Source organism: Protopterus annectens, chromosome 8.part1 (assembly GCF_019279795.1).
Source record: "Protopterus annectens isolate FY-2018-M chromosome 8.part1, PAN1.0, whole genome shotgun sequence".
In the NCBI taxonomy this organism is placed as follows: Eukaryota; Metazoa; Chordata; order Ceratodontiformes; family Protopteridae; genus Protopterus; species Protopterus annectens.
In genome coordinates this window covers 380628854-380652294 of record NC_056742.1, presented here as the reverse complement: position 1 = coordinate 380652294, position 23441 = coordinate 380628854, and positions in this window count along the sequence as shown.

Below are 23441 nucleotides of genomic sequence, written 5' to 3'. Positions count from 1 at the left end.
AAATTTGTTTATGCAATAGGGAATTTAAAAATTTGTTTGTGAATTAGCTTAGTTTGAACTTGCCTTGGGTTTTTCCTGTGTGGTTCAAATGTCAGAAAAGTCACAGGATATTCAGCAGATATTATTATTTAGTTTTCATGTTGCTTGCAGTCTTTTGTTACTGGGATGACTTTCAATCTATTGTTGAAAAGGAAGCTGTAGTATCCTGGTATTCACAGACATACTGCACAGATGCAAACATGCATCTTATACAGAAAGCTTCCATTGACTATCCAGATGCATGAACATGAATCTGTGCAGTCTGCTGTAGTGTGAAACACCACCCTTGTTTCTTGAATGGCACATAAGAGCACTTAATGCATCACTGTGAAGTAGGTGGTCCTGCGATTTGGGATGTGGGAAAGCATTGTGCAGGAAATGACTGCACTATGTAGCACATCAATGACAGGTAGCTCAGGTATGTGCAGTTACTTAGTATAGTATAGCATGCCTGACATGAGCTACCTGTCGCTGCTGCACTGTGGTCTGTTGTCATGTCTCATAGTGATTCATAACAAAAGGTTTATGGCATACTGCAGCATATTGTGGTGATCTGGTACTGTGCATGTTCCCGCTGGTGAGAGTTTGCTAGCACCACTGTATGGAACCAGGATGGTTATGAAGAATGAAGGTTTGTCAGCACTTTAAGAAAATGTGTAGTCAGAGGGGATATTCCTTTCATGAGGTAGAGAATTTTTTTTTAGATTTTTTTTTCTTTTTTTGTTATAGGCTAGTCTGTTGCTCAGCTATGTCTGCTGACTACCATATTAGCAGAGAGGGGGATCACAGAGCTGCAAGCTTTAGATCCACAAGACTGTATGTGGTTGGATTCCTGTGGGTTACCCATTAGAACCAATGGGTACTCCGAAGCATTTTCTTTTATTACTGGAGTACATTCAGGGATGTGGATAGGCTGTGTATACACACTTTGCATGAAGTACCAGACAACATATAATATCCTGCCTCATGCTAATGAATCACAGCAGTCTTTGGTAAGGCATTCTGTGGCACACCAGGCCTGCTGCACAGCACAGAATGCTTAGGAATAGTGCCCATAGATCTCTGATCCCTGATGAGTGGTCAACCATTGTTTAGTATTTTCAAAGGAAGTTATACAATTCCAGAGTAATTTATGACAAGATAAATTCCTTCTGGAATGTTTTTAGCCACTCTAATGTTGACATTTGGGTTACTTACCATAGACTATGGTATGTTGTTGTACAATGCATTCATTTGTGGGGATACATTTTTGCCCCCTTGGCATTCCCTCAAAGTAACATCATTCAGAGTAAAACTCATCAGAACCAATACCTGTGTTACATATTATAACTGTACAAAAATTAGTTTACTAATCACAAAGTGCATGTATTTCATGTACCATACAGCCTAGAGCCCTGACATATCTTCTCTATCCATCCTTATCTGTTGAGCTATGTCTGGATTGGTGTTTTTTTCATTCACTTAGATGTGACATGGTAATTATGTTATTTGCAAACACTGCTCTGAATAAGGATTATTTGGATCACAGAGGAATATATGAATGGAATGTGTTTCTACCCTTTTTGTTATACGCATTTACAACATTCTGTATTTTGGATGGTTTTCATTTTGTAGTAGAGTATGCATGGCTATAGTAATAGTTGTCGAGTATTTTGGTCACATTTGCACTTTAGTTGGTTCAGTATTAGAGATTATCGTTTCCTGTTTTCAGCCTAATTTACTAGGATTGCCACTTAGTGGTTTTGTCGATTTCATTTTCTTTCATTTGTATTAGCTTATTTTATTCTTATTATAATTTTGTTAAATGTTGGCCTTTGATATATATGGAGACAGTTGATTTTGTAGAATATCTTTTGTGTGTGCAGTGTGAAAAATGTATATTTTAAATGTGACTGGGATTGATTTACTATGACAGGTTATACTGTTTGAGTAATGATGTTTGATGAGTAGCATATGATTGTGATAATATTTAGCAGCAACTTGTTATGAAATATATAATGTATGTGTGTGCGTGCATGTGGGGGGGGGGTGCCCTGTCCATGTCTGTCTGTGTGTGAAATTTTTTATATAACAACACAATGTGTTTTTATAGCTGTGTGTTGATTTCAGTGATGGTGTGGGTACTTTGAACTCATTTGTATTAGGAAATGGAGACACTGCAGTCTGTCAAATGATGAAAGGCATCATCGATTGCCGATTAGCAAATGCCAGAACTGATACCTCTCCAGCCACTTCACACACCTGTGATGATATGGGGTAATTTGCATATGTTCATTATGCATATGGCTTTTTTTTTTCCATCTCAAGGTAACACTTTTGAATGGCACCCTGAAAACTGTATCCATAGAAGCAGCATTTCTGTTTATTTAGAAAAACGAAACACTTTGTCATATGAGATGCAGTCATTTACCAGTACATCCATGTTTGCCATTGGACTCGTTGAAATCAGCTAGTCATATCTGTAGTTTTAAACCAAAATTGTAGTTTTTCTCAAATATGCTATATAAAATAATTTCCTCTTAAAACAATACAATAACTGACATGCATTATCATGCATCACAAGGTATGGATATAGAAAACATCTGATATAAAAATCTAAGAATTTTTAAACATTGCATGTACACTTTAGAAACTGCCTGTACATCATTTACTGTTAAACCTATACAACAAATCTGAAAAGGCGAAAAGGAAGAAATGATCTGGAATGTTAAAATATTCATAGCCCCATACTTCAAATGAGCGTAATGGTAATCTGTGAATAGTGCCACTGCACTGATTTAGATAAGTGAATTGGAAACAACTGGCATTGTTTTCAGAATCTCTCAGCCCATAAATAAAACTCCCTCAGCAGTTTCGCTCATCTGAAGTGGTATAAAATGAAAAGAAATCAGTATAATTATGTGTGGAAGAATTTGTATATGTATGTGAAGTCATGAATCATACTGGGCATTTTCAGCAGGAGTCTAGAAACTTGAGTCTTAGCGAATGTCTCAAGATTTTCTACATGAATCTCTTCTGAACTGAGCTGGGAATTACTAGCCTGCAATACTGGCACCCTGCTTGGGATTTTATAAGATTGTTAATGGAGAAGATAGCTAAGTTGGAAATAGGGGAAAGAGAGAACTCAAGGGAAACAGAAAAAGAACAAATTAAGAGTATTGCACTACAGGAGATAGGAGAAGAGGGGGCAGTGTGCTTTCATGGGGATATAACTCCCTTTTTTCAATTTAAGAGGGAATTTGGGGAAGGAGAACTTGTAAAGAGTTTAGGGGAGAGGGTTAGGAAAGAGTTAAGACAGACAGAAACATGAAAGACTGACAAGACAGACAAGAATACTATGGCGGGCTAACATTGGGGCAGGATAAGACACACAGATGGCAGACAGACATAAAATTAGGATGAGGCGATCCATGCACAGTCCAGGGGGACTCAATTATCCTCCTTCTGTGATGGACCTGTGGGGGAGGGCACTAGTGGTGTGGAAGTGGATGTTTCATGTGGCTCGATGGATGGAACCTACCACATCAGTGAGTCTTGTAACTACTGGAGGAGAGATTGCAGTGGGTGCAACCACCTCTCCCTGGTCATCTCAGGGACTGCCTCAACCAAACCCTGAAACTCATGGTGCTGACTTACCAGGGTCCCTAGTACAAAGGGGTCCACAGGGTTGGAGCCACCATCCCTACCCTGTGAAGATGTCCCTGGCTGGACAGGAGAGGAAATCTTTCCAGCACCTATGAGGCTTGTGGCTGAGCTGCCCCAGCTGCTACTGGACCTGCAGATCAAGGGAACACAGAAAAATGAGAAACAAAAAAGAAAAAAAGAAATTAAAAAATGAAAAAAGAAAGAGAGACAGAGATAAAGAAATAAAGACAAGAAAAGGATTCATAAGTGTTGTGAATTCAATGTATTTTAATAACAGGAGATCAATCATTCTGATGAGATGTTAAACCAATGTTTCATCTGCTTGAATTGGTGGTAGTTCAAGCAGATGTAAAAGATCCCAAAACACCTATGGAAAAGAGTAGGGAAAGTTCCATAATGCCCTGGCTAAATTTCCCCTTGTAGTATTAATATCACTTTGGGTCTCCCATGAAAAGAGGCAACTAGCCTTGTCAGACTAGCCTGGTCAATAAAGGATAAATAAAATAAATAAATAAATACAATCTAATCAGTGAATCAGAAATTGCTACTAAGCAACATTATATATTTTAAACAATAATAATAAACAACAAAACCAATAAAAATAAAAATGAAGTCCAGGCTACAAACGTAGGTACGAATTCCTTTATATTTCCAGAAGATTCCACAAATCACAGATGAGCGCTTTCGTCTAATGATAAGACTTCATCGGATAAAGCACTGGTACTACAACCAACCTTATATACTAGATATCAATCAACACAATCAATTAATTAAAATTTAAAATGTAAAGTGACATGACACTTCACCTTAAAATATCCTATTGTAATGTCTAAATACAAATCATTTAATATAACATACCCAAATCACTTCACCACTAAAATACCCAGGAGGTCAGAAAGGATAGCGAGCAAGAACAGGTATGCACCAGACCCAGGACCCTTGGGAGCCAATTATGGATGGAAAAAAACAGGGAAGAAGGGGAGATAGTTCAGATTGAAGGTAGTTATGGTATTCTCCATGAATATAGGGGATTTAAAATTTTTAATTACACTAGTTATAATTTATCTAAATTATATTTTATTTTATTTTCTAAAGGTTTTTAATTTGTTAAGACGTAGTATGGTGATATAGCTAATTTGTTGGTTGATTTGAAATTATATTTGAGAAAATTAAACTTAAACATTATATTCAATCAAGGCAAAGATGCTATTATTAACACCACTAGTAGGGATCTAGCATTGGTAAGACAAAGTACCTACAACCCACTGCTTCACCCTACGTTGTTATTATTTGAAAAAATTGTTACTGAGGAATTATATGATTTATTTGCCAAAAATAGATGGCAGAAAGAGCTTTCAAATTTAACTATCGAAGAAAGTAATTTGTTATGTGAATTACAGATGCAAAATTGTTTACGTATTATGAAACCGGACAAGGGTGGGTGGGTTGTAATTTACAATACAGAGGATTATAACAATGTTATTACAAACATCTTGCTGGATAGTTCTACATATACACCGGTGTCTAAAAATCAAATCAACATAGCTTACAGTAGAATAGATTCCCTGTTGGAAGAATATCTATTAGAAAACAGGATAGACAGTAACACCTATAATTTTTTAAGACAACTACACCCTAATATTCCTAACATCTTTGGAGTCCCAAAGGTGCATAAATCTATCTGTGAACCCCCCTTTAGACCAATTGTATCTGCAAAAAATTCTAAAACCCATCCATTGGCTTTATTTGTGGACCATCACATTAAAGATATAGTAAATCAAACCCCACATCTTATTAAAGACTCCTGGGATTTTTTAGGTAAAATTACGCACCAACTTTGGAGTACAGATTGTATCTTTCTTACCATCGACCTGAAGGATCTCTTCATCTGTATTCCCAGGAGAGAGGGGTATGAATATTTTAGTGAATGTTTATATAAACACTCCTCTTTACCTAAAGATAGAATTTTACTTGTTTTAGAACTTATGGAGGTCATTTTAGATTCTAACTACATCCATTTTCAAGGGGAATTTTACCAACAGGTTAGTGGTATAGCTATGGGCGCTGCTTGTGCTCCCATTTACGCTAATTTAGTTTTGCTTGAATGGGAAAACAGGTACGTCTTTCCCTCTTCTTATTTCCATCATGTTAGGCTATACCTGAGATTTTTGGATGATATTTTTGTATTATGGAATGGAACCAAAGAAGAGCTGCACAAGTTTATGGAATATTTGAATTCTTGTACCACCTTCCTTTCCTTTACACACACATATAATGATATTTTTATTCATTATTTGGACGTTACCATTTCTAAGACCATTAATGGTTTTAAATCTAACATTTACAGAAAGGACACTTGGTGCAATAGTTATTTACACTTTGGTAGTCACCATCCGATTGCACAAAAAAAGAGTATCATTAAGGGTCAAGCAGTTAGGATAGCTAGGATGACCTCTGACTATCAAGATCTGAAACAAGAACTATCTTTTTCAGGCAAATGTTTTATTGAGAGAGAATATCCCATAGAGATGGTTATGGAAATCTTAGATGAAGTGCTCAATGGATGGGGTACTAAATATAAGGCCCTTTTGGGTCATTCTCTTCAAAACACAAATGACCTGGTAAAGGATAGAAGAAAATATAATACTGTGTTACTCAATATAGTATTTTTTCTGAGTTATTTACACACACAATAAGAACTAATTGGAATTTAATGAAAGTTAACAAAGAAATATATAACCTAGTGGGCGAACAACCTATATTTACATATAAGGTAGGAATGAATTTTAAAAGGACTTTTGAACATAGAGTGAGGGAAGTATTGCAGTATAAAGCCACTGCCCCCTGTGGAGCTTGTAGTATATTTTCTTATATTTATGGTGAGGCAATTGTTGTATTAAACAATGGCCTGAATAGTACTGTAAGATTTTGTAAAGGAAATTGTAAGACAAAAATGCTTATCTATATGGCTATATGCACCAAATGTAATGCATATTATATTGGAAAAACTGAAAGAACACTCAAGGATCGTATTTATGAACATCTATACGACATTAGGACACACAAGGAAACAAGTGCCTTATATAAGCATAGTATGTCTTGTTCTTCCTTTGAAGGATTTAAGTTCGGTATTATTGACATAATTAGAAAATACCCCCCAGGGGGAGGGGGTGATTCTAAAAATGCTTTATTATATAGAGAACTGATATGGCAGCTTAGGTACAAATCTAATATTTCACCAGGTCTCAATGATTATATTAGTATAAAATCTGCATTGTACAAAAAAGCTGAAAATGTGTAAAATATATATATATATATATATATATATATTTTTTTTTTTTTTTTTTTTTTTTTTAAGATAACAGTTTTTTTTAAAAAAACATGGTTTATTTAGTGGTGAAGTGATTTGGGTATGTTATATTAAATGATTTGTATTTAGACATTACAATAGGATATTTTAAGGTGAAGTGTCATGTCACTTTAAATTTTAAATTTTAATTACTTGATTGTGTTGATTAATATCTAGTATATAAGGTTGTTTGTAGTACCAGTGCTTTATCTGATGAAGTCTTATCATTAGACGAAAGCGCTCATCTGTGATTTGTGGAATCTTCTGGAAATATAAAGGAATTCGTACCTACGTTTGTAGCCTGGACTTCATTTTTATTTTTAACATTATATATTTTGCATGTACTAATGCAATGACTGTATTTTGCATGTGCTAATGCAATGACTGTATTTTGCATGTGCTAATGTAATGACTGGAGTCTGATAACTGCTTCATGATGATATGTGTTATTACTGCTTCATATGTGATATGAATTAATAACTACATTAAGGTGTGAAATAAGATAAAATAGCCCATCTACAATAAAGTACTGCAGCAATAAATAGTGACAACTACTGTTTCAGCGACAGGTAATGCTGTCACCACTAATGTACTCATTATGGATATACTGCAGTTAGTACCACTGGTTCAGGGTTAATGCTGTCATCCCTAAAGTACTCATTATTGATCTACTGCACTTCCTACCACTGCTTCAGGGTTAATGCTGTCACCACTAAAGTACTCATTATTGATCTACTGCACTTCCTACCACTGCTTCAGGGTTAATGCTGTCACCACTAAAGTACTCATTATTGATCTACTGCACTTGCTACCACTGCTTCAGGGTTAATGCTGCCACCACTAAAGTACTCATTATTGATCTACTGCACTTCCTACCACTGCTTCAGGGTTAATGCTGTCACCACTAAAGTACTCATTATTGATCTACTGCACTTGCTACCACTGCTTCAGGGTTAATGCTGCCACCACTAAAGTACTCATTATTGATATACTGCAGTTCCTACCACTGATTCAAGGTTAATGCTGCCACCACTAAAGTACTCATTATTGATATACTGCAGTTCCTACCACTGCTTCAGGGTTAATGCTGCCACCACTAAAGTACTCATTATTGATATACTGCACTTCCTACCACTGCTTCAGGGTTAATGCTGCCACCACTAAAGTACTCATTATTGATATACTGCACTTCCTACCACTGCTTCAGGGTTAATGCTGTCACCGCTAAAGTACTCATTATTGATATACAACAGTTCCTACCACCAGTTCAGGGTTAATGCTGTCACCGCTAAATACTCATTATTGATATACTACAGTTCCTACCACTGATTCAGGATTAATGTGGTCACCACTAAAGTACTCATTATTGATATACTACAGTTCTACCACCAGTTCAGGGTTAATGCTGTCACTGCTAAAGTACTCATTATTGATATACTACAGTTTCTATCACCGGTTCAGGGTTAATGCTGTCACCGCTAAAGTACACATTATTGATATACTACAGTTCCTACCACTGCTTCAGGGTTAATGCTGTCACCACTAAAGTACTCATTATTGATATACGACAGTTCCTACCACCAGTTCAGGGTTAATGCTGTCATCGCTTAATACACATTATTGATATACTACAGTTCCTACCACTGGTTCGGGGTACCACATTTATATTAATATCTCTTTTTCTGTACTGACTATTTAGTGATGGTCTGACTATGATAATCTAACACAATGAAATGTACTACTGCATGAATCAGTGGTACCATTTTTTTAAAGTTATGTAGTTTTATGTTACTTATTCTTTGGTATCTGTCATACTTACAGCATGTTGCATCAGGCAGGCCACTCTTCATTGGTGCTGCTCATGGTTATACTGGATCTCCTGGGAATGTAGAGATATAAGAAAATAGGAGAAAGAGAGAAAGTCACTTACTCATCCCATTTGAATGTGCATTGTGGCTAAAAACAGTTCAGTATTTTCGAATTATGTTATCTTTATTAATAAATTGATATCAAATCCTCCCACCTACTACAGTCTTCTTTTTTTCTGAAGTAGTCCACTGTCTTTATCTGAGGATATGCAACATGTTACTGTGTAAATGTGACTGGTCCTTGGGGAAAATATTTATTGCTAAAGTTATGAAAAGTTGGTATGGTAATGATCCAGGAAAAGGCATAGTAGTGTAGATCTTTGCTTCAAAAAGGGTGTGGTATTCAACATTAAATAAATTATTGCAAGCAGAATTGAAAATTCATAAGTTGATTCACTCAGAGGCACCACAGTGTCTCACGGGGGGGGGGGGGTGTTGATGTACTTCTGAAAGGTGAACTACCATGGTAGCCTCAGCAATTTGCAGAAGGCTACATTCCTGTAGGTATTGGTAGTGACTAGTCTACGGTGCAAGGAGTTAATGTTCATCTTTGTAATTTATGGTATTTGTTCTATGCTATGGCAATGATATTTTCATTATTATTATTCAACATGGCCTAAAGCTTTGCAGTTTGCATACAAGCAAATATATTCAATATTATGCAGTTCAGATAAGGATGGGGGCACCACTGTATGCCTATGTGTGTATATATATTATGTGTGTTTCTATATAAATATAAATATATATATATATATATATATATATATATATATATATATATATATATATATATATGTGTGTGTGTGTGTGTGCGTGTGTGTGTGTGTGTGTGTGTGTGTGTGTGTGTGTGTGTGTGTGTGTGTATCTCTCTATCAAGCAAAAGTAAAGTTACCCAAAAGCAGCGCTCATCTGTTTTACATTTATTGTTTTTAACTGAATATAATTGAGTTTTTAATCTGAGAATTAAAAAGGTTTTTATGCATGATTCCGTGGTGACTGCACTGGTTATTTAAGCTTTGATATATATATATATATATATATATATATATATATATATATATATATATATATATATATAAATATATATAGATATACATATATATTTATATTTATATATCTATATATATATATATATATATATATATATGCATACAAACACACAAATATATGTGTGTATGTGTGTGTGTGCATGTATGTGCGTGTGTGTGTGTGTGTGTGTGTGTGTGTGTGTGTGTGTGTGTGTGTGTGGGTGCACATATACAAAAAACTCATATATATATATATATATATATATATATATATATATATATATATATATATATCTATATGCATATTTGAATATAAGTATTTATTGCTATAGAAAACTTTAAGCTAAACATTGACATTCATTTCTGTATATATTACTATAATGCATAAGTTAATGCGGTACTTACTACAGAACTCTGGCTTTGGTCCTGTACATCTGAAACACTGCCCAGCCAGCTGATCCCTCATTTGCCTCTGCTAGTCATTGTACCTTTAACGGCATTGATTCATGGAATAGGGAATCTCCATAAGCCATGACAGGAGATGTTCATCGTGTTACCCTGCTGCAGTCATCACACTTGGGTTATCCTGTCGTCAGGCGGTCCCGCAGTCGGCCCAAATTCCAAAGTCTTGGTCCGCCGTTGGTTGCTGTCGCTTCTTCCCTGATGTCAGTGCGCCAGGGGTATATAAGAGGCATCCAACGCCATTTTCTTCAGTCTTTCTTGCCGCGCAGTGCCTGAAGCAGAAGCAGTTCGCAAGTGCCGGTCGGCCGACACCTGAGATTTTCGAATCGAGTTTCAGTCCGAAGTCTTCAAAGCTAAGTACCCCGTTGGGGAACCTTTTCTTGCCTCAGTCCGATGTCAGAAAAAGTTAACAATTGTATTTCTTGTGGGAAGCAAATACCTCATAAGGACTTTCATTCTTTTTGTATACCTTGCCTAGGCCCAGACCACGACGTCCCTGGTTGTTGGTTTTGTGCTAGGTTCAATAAGCGAACTATAAAGCGACGCTTTGATTTCGCACGACACTACTTCGGTAGGAAATTTAATTACACTATGCCATCGGAGCAACCGACTACTGGCATGCATAAAAAATGCAAAGATAAAGACAGGCAGCCTAGATCCAAGCCAGACTCCGAGGCCTCAGCTGGGCCGGTCGCCGGTTCTCCGGTTTTCAGTGAGGCGCCTATGCAGCCCCTTGCTACCACAGAATTGGATTCCCAGACCCTTTTGGATTCTCTAGCAGAGAGTTCTAGGCCGAAGCAGCCATTTTCTTTAGGCCCTACCGACGACATTGCAGAAGGAGAAGCCGGTGCTGTAGAAACACCTTCGGTTTCTGAAGGTGTCTTCAGACCGACTACTCTCACCATAAAATCTTATGCTAAGCTTAAGACTCCTCTAAAACCTAAAAAGACTGCACTTCAGTCTCCAGTTCAAGGGCCCCATGCCTAAGAAACAGATGCTTAAAATGGCTGAAGATTTGATTTCTTTGATCAGGGGTTCCCACCCCCCCCCCCAACAAAAGGCCTAGACAAGAGGAGGATTATGCCTCCTCTGATCAAGTATCTATTTCCTCAGGCTCTTCTGAGGAACAGGATTACTCCTTTCCCCCTTATGAAGATTCTGATGCTGAAGATTCCATTCCCTCTGCTTCTCCCCCTGAAGACTATTCCTTTGGGCAAACCTTACATACCATGAGGGAACATTTCCACTGGGAAGGTCAGGACTACTCCGACTCTAAGAAAAGGCTCCAAGAGTTTATTTTACTCCCCCAGCACAGACCACTTGCTATCCCTCCAGTTTTAGACATTGTGGATGATGTTTACTTAGAATCTAGTCTAAATCCAGATTCTCTGCCTCCTGCTCCAGCCAAACCAGATAGATACTGTAGAGTGCCTGATTCACACAAATTCCTTTACAAAAGCCCTGTTGCTGATCCAGAGACAATCTCCCAGGATCCCAAAGGGGCTAAGGCTTCTATGGCTAAAAATCCTGTACCCTCTGAAAGGGACTCCAGAGCACTAGATAGGTGGGGGAAGAAGGTTTACATCTCAGCTACTCTAGCTATGGGGGCACTAAATTGTCAATTTCACATGCTTAAATACCAGCAATTCCTAATGTCTCAAATAAAACAAAAGATGAGCACGCATCCTCAACAGTCTGAATTCAAGGAAATGCAGGATCTGTTGCATGCAGCTGAACAGGTGGGCAAACATACTTTACAATGTGGATTTGATTCCTTGGAAGCTACCTGTAGAGCAGCTGTTACTGGGTCTGTTATACGTAGGCATGCTTGGTTAAAGGAACAAACTCTGCCTGATCATGTTAAAGCAAAGTTACTAGATGCACCCTTACAGCAGGATGTCTTATTTGGGGTTAAAGCAGAAGAGGTTTTAAAGAAAATGGAGGATAAGGCAAAATCTATGCAGACGGTCAAAGATTTCTTACAGGTACAGCCCCCACGCTTCAGCAGAAATTGGCCAACAAAAAATTGGTCCTTTCCATCTTCTGACAGACCACAGCGAGGTAAATACAGGTGCCCAAGAGGCAGAGGACAAGCACAAATCCCTTACAAACCTCTCCAATGGGGCACTGCAACACAGAAGGGAGGAGAAGACAGGTCCCAAACTACTAGAAGGCAAACACAATGACTTAAACCTCAATCTGCCAAGCAAAACTCTCTTGGCAGCTCCCTTGGGAGGAAAATTAGCACTTTTTGCAGACAACTGGCGCATCATCACAAAGGACAAATGGGTCCTAGACATTATCTCACAAGGATACAGATTCCATTTCCACACCTTGCCAAGGATAAAAGGAATGCCAAACCTGCCACAAAATCAATGGGCAGAGGCACAAAAACAAATTACAGTTCTCGTGGACATGAGAGCCATTCAACTGGTACCTACACAGGAGCAAGGCTAAGGATTTTACTCAAGACTCTTTCTAGTTCCCAGAAAGGACAATGCTTGGAGACCCATTCTGGACCTTTCAATTCTAAACACCTTCTTGCAAGTACCCAAATTCAAGATGCTAATACTACGGCAGCTTCTTCCCATGTTGGGCAAGAAAGCTTGGCTAGTAACGTTGGACCTCAAGGAGGCATACCTGCAAGTCCCTATCAGACAAAATTGCAGAAGATACCTCCGTTTCATTGCAGGTTCAACCCATTACCAATTCTCTGCACTGCCCTTTGGCTTATCTACTGCACCCAGGGTCTTCACAAAATGCCTGGCACCAGTAATTGCATACTGCAGACAAAGAGGAATTCAAATATACCCATACCTGGACAACTGCCTCATGCAAGCAGAAAGCAAGGACATTCTCTTACAACATCTGGCTTTTGCATAACACCTTCTAAGTTGCCTAGGGTACACAGTAAACGAAAAGAAATCAAAACTAGTGCCCTCACAAAATATGACATTCCTGGGTGCCAGCTTGAATACAATGGCCCAGATGGCTTATCTGATGCCAGACAAACAATTACAACTAACTCAATACTTCAAAACAATGGCAACAAAGATCCAACTCCCTGCAAGAAAAATTCTGCAGGCCTTGGGCTTCATGGCATCTTGCATACTACTAATACCATTTGCAAAACTGCATGTGAGGAAATTACAATGGTACCTAAAAAGTGTATGGACTCGACACAGCCACAGCTTGGAAACAATGATACCTCTCATTCCCTGCCTTCAACAGGAGTTTCTATGGTGGTCACAGGCATGTCACCTCAACAAGGGTCAGCCTTTCACCTTACCCCCAGCCAGGCAAACTATGACAATAGATGCATCGGACTATGCCTGGGGGGCACACATGGCAGGACGGTGCGTTCAAGGCATATGGACTGCAGATCAAAGGAATCTGCACATCAATCAAAAAGAAATGCTAGCTGTACAGAATGCCCTGACAGCCTTCAAGGACCTCTTACATCCAGGACAGCTTATCATAAGGATAGACAACACCACAGTAATGTGGTACATAAACAAACAAGAGGGTACACACTCCTACCCTCTATGCAGGCAAGCAATGACTTTGTGGAACACAGCACTGGCTTACCAAGTTCAATTACAAGCTCAATTCCTGCCAGGAAAAAAGAACACATTGGCAGACGACCTAAGCAGAAACATCATGGATCCCCACGAGTGGAAACTGAATCCACAAGTATTTGCAATGATAACTCAAAAATGGGGGCACCCAGACATAGACCTGTTTGCCAGCCCCCAAAACTATCAGCTAACAAAATTTTGCACAAGGACATTTCACCATCAAGCTTGGAAAGTGTACGCACTCTCATTCAGTTGGAAAATGCTGACAGTATATGCCTTCCCTCCATTGCCCCTTCTCATAAAGGTGCTGCTGAAAGTCAGGATGGAGAGACCCCGAATGATACTCATTGCCCCAGACTGGCCACGCCAGCACTGGTACCCACTATTAAGGAATATGGCCCAGGGCCCACCATGGATTTTACCACAAATTACTCATCTGCTCACACAGCAAGACAGTCACATTCTACACAGCCAGCTCAAAACCTTAAACTTGACTGCATGGCAAATCACCTAAGCAACCAGCCAGCTCCTCTTTCACAAGCTGTTATGGATGTTATTCTGGAGGCCAGGAGGCCCAGCACCAGGAAAGCCTACTCAGACAAATGGAAAAGGTTTTGCGCCTGGAACCAAGCTAAAGGACAAAATACCCTTCAGCCGGACATACCTCAGATTCTACAATATTTAACTGAGATGTTACACAAAGGGCTTTCTTTTTCATCTATTAAAATCCATGCCTCAGCTATTTCAGCTCACTATAACACGGATCCTCCCTTATTTTCACATCCACTTCTAAGGCAGTTTCTCAGAGGGGCCAAAAACATTAGGCCTCCCAGGAGAGAACCAACACCAACTTGGGACCTCAATTTTGTTCTGGAAAAACTTACGCTACCTCCTTTTGAGCCAGCTTTCTCAGCTGACTTAAAGTTTATATCAAGGAAGACTGCCCTGCTGCTAGCAATTACTTCAGCCAGAAGAGTCTCAGAGCTTCAGGCACTAATGGCAGTAGAGCCTTTCCTTATTTTTCATCAAGACAGAGTTTCTCTATGAACTAACCCCTCCTTTATGCCTAAGGTGGTATCCAGTGCAGCTCAAAATCAAACCATCCATTTACCCACCTTCTTTCCAAATCCACAGAACAAACGAGAAAGACTCCTGCATTCCTTGGACATTCACAGACAGCTACGTTACTACTTGGATAAAACTAAGGTTTTCAGGAAATCTGACCAGCTCTTTGTATCCTATGCTACAGCATCACAAGGAAAGGCTATCTCAAAACAGACCATTTCCAAATGGATAAGACATTGCATACGTTTTTGCTACACCCACCATGGAAAACCAGTTCCTGCTAGCATAAGGCCCCACTCTACCAGGGCAGCAGCTACATCTACAGCCTTCCTCAGGGGTGTGCCAACCAAGGGTATTCTGGAAGCTGCAACTTGGAGTTCAGTACACACCTTCACCAAACACTATCACTTACCACTTTACTCTAAGACTAGAGCTGGCTTCGCCACTGCAGTTTTGCAGGACCTTCTAGCCTCCTCTAACCCTGTTTGACTCCACCTCCCATCCTTAGCTTTGGGATTCTACCCAAGTGTGATGACTGCAGTAGGGTAACACGATGAACATAGTACAGTTTTGTACCTACCATAAATGTAGATGTTCAAGTGTATACCCTGCTGCAGTTCAGGTTACCCTCCCTCCATCCCCTCTGACCTACCTAAAACCTTTCAATACCGTAAAAACTGATACAACCTTTGTGGTGTATTTGCTTATAGCTGGAGGGATGTTTTGCTTGTGCTAAATTTTTATAATTGGTACTAGCTACTGACCACCTTTTGGGGGGGCACCTGACATCTGGGGCAAGAAAAACTGAAGAAAATGGCGTTGGATGCCTCTTATATACCCCTGGCGCACTGACGTCAGGGAAGAAGCGACAGCAACTGACGCCGGACCAAGACTTTGGAATTTGGGCCGACTGCAGGACTGCCTGACGACAGGATAACCCAAGTGTGACGACTGCAGCAGGGTATACACTCGAACATCTACATTTATGGTAGGTACAAAACTGTACTATCCTCCAGCTCCTGCTGGATGTCAATATTCTTCCATTTAGACTGGGAGCAGCCTGCTCCAGCAACCAGAGGTATGATTCCTGCAGAAGGTAGAGGAGTATTTTGGTGTCTTTTTCAGACCAGTCTGGTGCACAAGACTGGGCTTTAATGGAATGCATTGTATTAAGGTACCAAGATCATAATGAGAAGTGTAACTCTGAGGCAAGCAATTATTAGGGTAGGAATCACACCCACCAGGGTAAGATATCACTTTGAACCTGCTCATACACCCTATAGGGTCATTCCGTATCTTAATAGTAATAGTGCGAAAATATTTTTAAAATATGAGGGCATTTATCTAGATAGACCATACCCTCATGAACTGGATATTTTTGTATATACTATAGTAACCTTTTTGGAATGTGATATTTCAGTTGTGTTTAACACATGTTCAAGAGTTCAAATGTGAACCACAAAGTAACAGTGTATACTGAAGGTGAAAATAACCTGATACTTTTGCCAAGCATAAAAAATATTCAGAATACAAGGTGCACTTATGAAACGCTGATACAAAATCCACAAGAAACTGTCGCAATAGTAAAATCCAAATGTGCTCCAGACTTAGATCAGAGAAAACCGCTGAATGGAAATACTGAATCCTTTATTGACAGTAAAAAACATCATCCAGTAGCACTAGTTTAGCGCTTTCATCTGCACCATCGCAGACTTCATCAGAACTAGTGCTAACATCATAATCCTTTGATTTAAAAGCAAATTTTGGCGCCAACATTTAATTCTTCATTTAAAGAGACAGCGATCCACACCTACATCACTGTGAATACATTGTAAGGCTAAAACCAATAGTTTTATTAAATAAAATATATATATATATAAATTCTACTGTGCGTAATTAAAAATTTTAAAATGAATCCATGATTAAAAAAGGTTTAATACTGATGAAATCATTGATACCTGGACTTCTAGTTGAATCAGTCAAAATCTGCCACTTGCTCTCCTTACAGGCTAGTCTGGTTTTCCAATCACCCCCAAAAAGTGTTTCTTCCTCCTTATCTATAATAAAAAATGAAAATGTATGTTCTTCACCACTTTTCTTGATATGTCTGTATAGTGCATTTTTGCTATCCATTTTCTTAATTCTGTAATAATGTTCATAAATTCGTTTCTTTAACTCCCTTTCTGTTTTGCCTATATAATAGGCCGAACATTGTTTACATTGAGCTAGATATACTATATGTTTGGTGCAACAATTGCCCCCTATACTTCTTATCCTAGTGTGGTTGATATCATCCAAAACAATGTCACTGTTGGTGTTAATATACTTACATTGTTTACATCTTCCACACTTTCTGGTGAATGACTTTCCTTTTTTATTTTCACCTTTTCTTGACTTTGAACTTTCCAATAGCCTTTTTATATTGGGGCCTGTCTTGTACACAATCCTAGGTTTTTCGCCTAAAATCTTTTTGTTGACATCTGTAACTGTTATAACGTCCCAATATTTATTTATAATATCCTTAATCTTAATGCTATAAGGGGTGTAAGTCAAAACACATACTCTACCCATATTACTATTCTGTATGTTTGCATTAATCTCCCTGGCATGACCCAATAAGGGTTTGTATTTGGATCCCCATTGTGATTTGACATATTCAATAGTGTCAATAATCATACCCATAGGGTATCCCCTATTTTTAAAAAGTTCTGCAAGAAGTTCCATTTCTCCCTCCATGAATTTTCTAGTTGATGACATTCTAGCACATCTAATACATTGTCCCTTGATAATATTTTTAAAAATGTGCGGTGGATGTTCACTCCCATAGTATAAATAATCATTGGAAAATGTACTTTTCCGATATATCCTAGATGTAAAACCCTCATCAATCAAACCTATGTAAACATCCAAATAGGCAATACCTGTATTACTGATGTCGTGGGTAAATTTCAGAAAGTGGGTCGTACCATTAATATATTCAACAAATTGTGTTATTTTCTCCTTTGGTCCTTTCCACAAAATAAATATATCATCCAAGAATCTCACATAGAAGGTGATGTGACTGGAGAATACACAATTGGTAATAACTTCATTCTCCCAATCAGACATAACTAAATTGGCAAAAATGGGGGCACATGATGCCCCCATAGCAACCCCCTTGCTCTGTCTGAAAAATTCACCCTCAAAAGTGAGATAATTGTGGTCCAATACTAAACCCATCATATCTACGATTAAATTTATTTTGTCCCAAGACATTGACGAAAATTTTCTTAAACTTCTAGCAAACCTCTCAAGCCCTTCGTCCTTGGGAATACACGAAAATAAATCACATACATCAATGGTAATTAATGTACACTGTTCCGTCCATATTTCAGGACTGAGCTTAGCCAAAAAATCCCAGGAGTCCTTAATAATGAAAGGTACATTTTGGTAAATGTGCTTAGTCCATCTATCTATGGTTACTCCTATATTGTAAGTCTTTGACTTCGAGCCTGAAATGATGGGTCTAAAGGGTGGTTTAGTAAGGGATTTATGGATCTTAGGAATCCCTATTATCTGAGCCATAACTGGAAAATCAACTTTTAGAAATTTGTAAAGTTCATCAGTGCATTGTATTCTGGATATTTTTTATGCTTGGCAAAAGTATCAGGTTATTTTCACCTTCAGTATACACTGTTACTTTGTGGTTCACATTTGAACTGTTCGTGGCTATCCTAGCTACGTTCCACCGTCTGTTTCCTGCAGGAGCTGTTTAATTTTACTAGTTGTTTGCTATTAGTATTTTTGATTGGTCGTTCTCCAAGCGATGGCGGAAGCAGTGGTAGGAGCGTCGGCTGTGTTGGATAGCGAGGAAGTTCTTCTTCTAAGGGCTGAAGTAGCCAGATTACATCAAAATGTAAGTAAGCTCACGGAACTGGTCACGTCGATTATTCAAACAACACAAAGTAACGGAAATCATGAACGGACATCATCACAAAAGGATACGCCAAGGATACAGGAAAATTGTGGTAGTGACTTAATACTTTCCGTAGAGACCAATGCGGAAATCCCCAATGGACAGGGTTGTATAAATCACACAGGGTCGTCACATAGGAACGGCAATATCGATGTGATCCTAAAAGGCACAGATGACTTGTTAACACCTGAAAAAGATTTTACTTTTGATTTTAGTTTTTTCCATAGTCGAGCGGAAGTAGATTACAGAGGGGCTAAACCGAAAAATGTTCCTCCTAAACGGACTTACTCAGCGATGGCATGCATGCCTAACATAAAAACCAAAGGTACTGTACCTAGTGATTTTCATTTACGATCTAATGAAAAAACTGGGGGAAATAAGAGAATTGTGCAGGACAAACATGTCAATAGTAATCATTTAACATTTGACAACTTTCTTAAAAATGATTATGCTTTTAATTCATCACATTCTAATGGCATGTTTAAACATAATAATAAATATGGTGATGGTGATGGATATGAATCCATCAAAAGTAATATATATAAGATGGGAAACATTTTAATACAAATACAGAATATTAAAGTTGATAAAGCCTACTTAAAACAATGTATTAATTCTAAGGTAGTTCCCAAAGGTATTAGATTTTTCAAACTACCTATGGGAGTAGAATTTAATGAAAGTGTCATTTCTGCATTCAACAGTTTATTTGATGATTTTGGTATATCATATATGAATTTGTTATTGAAATGTTATGATGAGAAGTTAAATGTTCTAATTGATGAAGTTGAGAAAGTTAATGAAATTATTTTGCGTAATCCTGCGTTTGAGCAATGGTATGACTTATACCACAAACAATTTCAGATGGCAGAGACTACAGCAGAGAACATTTTCCGTAGAAAAAACAAAAAAATTAGAACGAGACATTGAGCTATACAGAACCTGTAAGGTATATGTTTGGCCACAAGATAGGAAGTACAGATCAGAAGAAGGATACACCTATGTTAGAGGTAGGAGAGAGATGAATAGATATGAGAATTTTCAGGGAGGAAGACACCATCAGAATTACGGCAGAACACATTTCCAGGGCAACAGGAAATACAATCAAAATCAAGATTAATTTCGCCCATTGAGGCATCAAAAGATACTTTTTCTCCAGTTTCATCTAGCGAGGTTAATCTGGATAGGTCTTCCCGTGTTTCTAGCAACAAAGGTATATTATGTACACAGGATGGTACCTTGAGTACGGTTACACAGATAGCAGTTACCTTAGAAAAAGACAAGCCCAGTATAACAAACTTCCAAGGTTTCAATGTATATAATTACACAGACCTATTAATCAAGGATGACTTATGCTCACTTCTTTGCAAAGGTACCAAATTTGTACCCTCCCAGAAATTCAACTTAGTAGATCATATTAAGGAAATCAAATTGTACAGTCGGAGGCTCAATCTTGCTCTCCTTTTTGATAGTAACAAGGAAGATGAGGCTACATATATACCTACAGAATTAAAAAGGAAAAGCACTTTCGTACCCCAGTATAACCCACAGGTTAATGTGTTTGATCAGATGGTATGTAAAGACTTATACCACTTGAATAAAGAAATCACTAAAGGGTATCGTAAAAACAAGGAATTAGCAGATGACAACATTACAAAACAAGAAAGAGATGTTTTGAATGAATACATGCATAAGCAGGAAGTAAGAATAATGAAACCCGACAAGGGTGGGGGGGGCAGTCATTTACTCTAAGAAGGCATATGTTACTGAGATACACAATATATTACACTTTTCTGGGAATTATGAAATGGTTTCCATCAATCAAATTAACACAGGTTTCAGGAAAGTCGATCTAGCTTTGGAAGAATATTTGATTGACAATCGGATTACTGATGAACTTTACAAATTTCTAAAAGTTGATTTTCCAGTTATGGCTCAGATAATAGGGATTCCTAAGATCCATAAATCCCTTACTAAACCACCCTTTAGACCCATCATTTCAGGCTCGAAGTCAAAGACTTACAATATAGGAGTAACCATAGATAGATGGACTAAGCACATTTACCAAAATGTACCTTTCATTATTAAGGACTCCTGGGAATTTTTGGCTAAGCTCAGTCCTGAAATATGGACGGAACAGTGTACATTAATTACCATTGATGTATGTGATTTATTTTCGTGTATTCCCAAGGACGAAGGGCTTGAGAGGTTTGCTAGAAGTTTAAGAAAATTTTCGTCAATGTCTTGGGACAAAATAAATTTAATCGTAGATATGATGGGTTTAGTATTGGACCACAATTATCTCACTTTTGAGGGTGAATTTTTCAGACAGAGCAAGGGGGTTGCTATGGGGGCATCATGTGCCCCCATTTTTGCCAATTTAGTTATGTCTGATTGGGAGAATGAATTTATTACCAATTGTGTATTCTCCAGTCACATCACCTTCTATGTGAGATTCTTGGATGATATATTTATTTTGTGGAAAGGACCAAAGGAGAAAATAACACAATTTGTTGAATATATTAATGGTACGACCCACTTTCTGAAATTTACCCACGACATCAGTAATACAGGTATTGCCTATTTGGATGTTTACATAGGTTTGATTGATGAGGGTTTTACATCTAGGATATATCGGAAAAGTACATTTTCCAATGATTATTTATACTATGGGAGTGAACATCCACCGCACATTTTTAAAAATATTATCAAGGGACAATGTATTAGATGTGCTAGAATGTCATCAACTAGAAAATTCATGGAGGGAGAAATGGAACTTCTTGCAGAACTTTTCAAAAATAGGGGATACCCCCTGGGTATGATTACTGACACTATTGAATATGTCAAATCACAATGGGGATCCAAATACAAACCCTTATTGGGTCATGCCAGGGAGATTAATGTAAACATACAGAATAGTAATATGGGTAGAGTATGTGTTTTGACTTACACCCCTTATAGCACTAAGATTAAGGATATTATACATAAATATTGGGACGTTATAACAGTTACAGATGTCAACAAAAAGATTTTAGGCGAAAAACCTAGGATTGTGTACAAGACAGGCCCCAATATAAAAAGGTTATTGGAAAGCTCAAAGTTAAGAAAAGGTGAAAATGAAAAAGGAAAGTCATTCACCAGAAAGTGTGGAAGATGTAAACAATGTAAGTATATCAACACTAACAGTGACATTGTTTTGGGAGATATCAACCACACTAGGATAAGAAGTATAGGGGGCAATTGTTGCACCAAACATATAGTATATTTAGCTCAATGTAAACAATGTTCGGCCTATTATATAGGCAAAACAGAAAGGGAGTTAAAGAAACGAATTTATGAACATTATTATAGGATTAAGAAAATGGATAGCAAAAATGCACTATACAGACATATCAAGAAAAGTGGTGAAGAACATACATTTTCATTTTTTATTATAGATAAGGAGGAAGAAACACTTTTTGGGGGTGATTGGAAAACCAGACTAGCCTGTAAGGAGAGCAAGTGGCAGATTTTGACTGATTCAACTAGAAGTCCAGGCATCAATGATTTCATCAGTATTAAACCTTTTTTAATCATGGATTCATTTTAAAATTTTTAATTACGCACAGTAGAATTTATATATATATATATATATATTTTATTTAATAAAACTATTGGTTTTAGCCTTATAATGTACTACAGTTATGTAGGTGTGGAACACTGTCTCTTTAAATGAAGAACTAAATGTTGGCGCCAAAATTTGCTTTTAAATCAATGGATTATGATGTTAGCACTAGTTCTGATGAAGTCTGCGATGGTGCAGATGAAAGCGCTAAACTAGTGCTACTGGATGATGTTTTGTACTGTCAATAAAGGAATCAGTATCTACATTCAGCGTTTTTTTTTCTGATCTAAGTCTGGAGTACATTTGGATTTTACTATTGCGACAGTTTCTTGTGGATTTAGTATCAGCGTTTCATAAGTGCACCTTGTATTCGGGATTTTTTATGCTTGGCAAAAGTATCAGGTTATTTCCACCTTTAGTACACACTGTTTACTTTGTGGTTTACATCTGAACTGTTCGTGGCTATCCTAGCTACGTTCCACCGTCTGTTTCCTGCAGGAGCTGTTTAATTTTACTAGTTGTTTGCTATTAGTATTTTTGACATGTTCAAGAGTGTTTTATATACTGAAATTGTTCCCTTTAGCAGTAAAAGGGAATTTTCACAGCGATATCTGTATTCAAATCGCAGGCAGTACTTCATTTTAAAGTTGTTTGACGTGACATCTTTCCTGTGCAAGGGACTTTCCAGAAGCCTGCAAGGATGAAGTTTGGCCAAAGACAACCTTATAAATGCTAGATAGAAGGTATAATATGTTAGAGTTCAACAGATGCATAAATAGCCCTCACTTGCATCCATAAGAAGCTTGGGTCACCCACAGCAAGCCGAATGAATTCCGATCCTTAAGATCAAA